At 42.1% G+C, this 2853-nt stretch overlaps 1 long non-coding RNA gene across 1 annotated transcript; it reads left to right on the plus strand.

Annotated features, from left to right (window-relative positions):
- Positions 1-1400: 1400 nt before the first annotated feature.
- LOC111664461 (uncharacterized) lies at positions 1401-2515 on the plus strand. Its single transcript, XR_002761441.2, has 2 exons — positions 1401-1512; positions 1597-2515. It is a non-coding gene; the product is annotated as an uncharacterized LOC111664461 (long non-coding RNA).
- The last annotated feature ends 338 nt before the right edge of the window (positions 2516-2853 follow it).

Genomic DNA, 2853 nt, shown 5'->3' on the forward strand with positions numbered 1-2853 from the left:
ACACCCCACCCTCCATGTTCCCTTGTCTCAGTTGGGGTCAGAGGGTAAGTGTTGTCACATGGTCGACATAGCTCGCCTAATGACTGACAGGTGGACACGAGAGCTGAACTCTGACTCTGGTTACCAATCAGACACTTCAGAGGCGACTGAGCAAACATGAGAACACGGAAACCTGCAACTGTGTCCACACGAGACGGCGGTGGGACGAGTACGAGGCTCCTGAAGTGTGTAAAAACACTCCGTTATAACTCTGGACGTTTTGTTGTAGATGTTGTAGATGTGAGAAGAAAAAGATTATATCGTATTTTTGTGATTTAAAATGTAAATATGCCATCTCTTCTTCAGCGGCTAAAACGACGTTCAACGGAAAAAATATAATTTGCATTAAAATAAAAACCCAAAGATTTCCATTTATGGACTTCCTGAAAAATACAATATAAATAATATTAATTTAAAGTTGTGTCTTAAGTAAGTTTGAACAGATTCAACATCATCATCATCATCATTAGTGATATTGTTTCGACTTTTTCTTTTATTTAATTTAATTTAATCATCATCTGAAATTAAAGTATAAAGAGGCATAAATGAAGTATACTATTAAACTATTAAACAGTTTATAGAATTTGATCTCAAACTATTAGTTGATTCATTTTTCATGGTTTCAGCTTCTGCAATGTGACGAACTTCAGCTTTTCCTTGTATTAAATTACAGTAAAGTGAATAAATTTACTGTTAAATGCTGCTTAAATATTAATGTGTGGGTAATAATAATCTAAAGATTCAGTGCTTTTATTTTTGATTCTTTAAATACATTTTCCTGATAATAAAAACTTCTTTCATTGCTGCATCTTAATTGGTCTTTGTTTTCTAATTACTGTAAATTTTACATGCAGACTTGATATTTTGCTATAAGATAAAACAGACAACGATCTGTCTTGGCGGTGCAGCGTTGATCTTGTTTCTCTTATGGTATAAAACAGTATAGAACGTGCTGGATATTCATCAACAGGATGTTGTTTGTCAGTCTTTCCTGCGCTGAACGTCCCGGGGATCGTTACGAGAAGCAGCGAGGAGAATCCTCAAAGTCAAAACTCCAGCAGTTTAGAAAACATCAGTCAATGTGCTCTCATCCCATTAGCCCATCTAAATGTGGAGCCTAAGCTAACCTCTGCTATTACCCCTAACCAGAGAGCAATCAGACCCTGCAGGCCGCCTTCGCCAGACTGGGGTATTTTTAGAAGTCTCATCAACACAGATGATTACCAGCAATACGAACGAGTGTGTGTGCAGAGTCATATAGTGGAAACCACAGGGGGGCGACTTTGAGGTTGTAACTGGGGAGGAACTGGGTTGGTTTATTTCTGGAGCATGTGTTGCTCCGGTCCAGGGACCAACAGCTGAGCATGTGCCAGTGCAAGGGCAAGTCATGATGTCTGTCCCCGCGGTGAAGACCAGATGCAGGTTCTGATAATCAACGTCGGTGCTGACCTTCAGCCCGAGCGCACACACTCGGTAACACAATCCCTGCAGTGTGTGTGTGTGTGTGTGTGTTTCTCAGCCTTTTATTACTGCATCACTTTCATTTGTCTCCCACAGGAGAAAAACCGCCGAGTCCTCTGCTCTGTCATTGTGTGATTGGCTCAAGTTGTTACCAAAGCAAACTGGGTTAGCAAACCGCAGGCCTCTTCATCATGTGAGCAGCAGACGGAGGCCGAGACAGATGAAAAGTGAAGTTGGTGATCATCTACACCAACATGTGAAGGTCTGCGGGGGGACAAATGACAGGGAGCGCAGCAGGATCCGCCTAAAGGGAGTTTGTGGTCAGTGTTGTGCATCTCTGTTCATTATTTCAACACATACATCATCAGGGCACGGGACGTCTTCCCAGTGATGTCCTCATGTAGACTGTCGGGGTTTGAGTCCACTGCGGTGAAGAGTTGTCTCTTTTATCATCTGTTTGTTGTTGTTAATGTCACAACACTTATTAATCAGAAGCTCAGCTGCTCGTTACGTCTGTAAATCAGGACGGGCACTAAATTAACTAAATTATTATTTACAAAGATGAAGTGAAGCTGGTCGTTTCTATCCGACCTGCTCTGATCGGTGTGAATGCAAATTTCACAATGGTGCCGAAAAAAGAAAAGAAGATAGTTTGAATGTTCTGGGACTGATTCAGGCTTCAAGTGGAGTCGTGAACCACTGACTCCCTCTGCTGGACAGCACCGAGACCGCAGGACGGAGCCGGCAACGACAAACTGACGTCTGACAGGAAGACAAGCAGAGTTGGACGTATCAAGACGTAATGTCCTGAGAAAGTGTGACAGCAGTCTGAAACATATTCTAATCCATCATCACTAAAGAGGCAAAAAAACAACCACAAAGAGACAAAAAATGGCCTCAAAGACTCAAGAAAAATCTCAGAGACACAAAACAACTACAAATACATGCAAAACAACCACAGAGAGACACAAATGGTCCCAAAGAGACAAGAAAGGATCTTAAAGAGATGCAAAACTACAGCAACTACAAATACACGGAAAACGACCACGTACAACGTACACATATTTTTTACATGGCTGTAAAAAATATGTGGAGACACTAATGGAAGATATTTATCAACTTTACTGAACTGAATTACTCGTCAAATTTGTCCCAAACATTTGTCCTGGACGCGTCCAAGATGTCGCGACGGTCCAGGAACCTGATGTCAGTCGTGTCAGTCTTTAAAAACGCATTTTCACACACGTGGGAAGCCACGCCTCCACGGTTCAAGTAAAGCTTCATGTTTCACTGTTGGACTTTTCTCCATTTGAAGTCAAACACTGAGCCACACGACCAGCACGCCCCCCCCCC

The sequence above is a fragment of the Seriola lalandi genome, unplaced genomic scaffold, assembly GCF_002814215.2.
Source record: "Seriola lalandi dorsalis isolate HSWRI2012SDOR001 ecotype SW California unplaced genomic scaffold, Sedor1 jcf7180002054590, whole genome shotgun sequence".
Taxonomy (NCBI): Eukaryota; Metazoa; Chordata; class Actinopteri; order Carangiformes; family Carangidae; genus Seriola; species Seriola lalandi.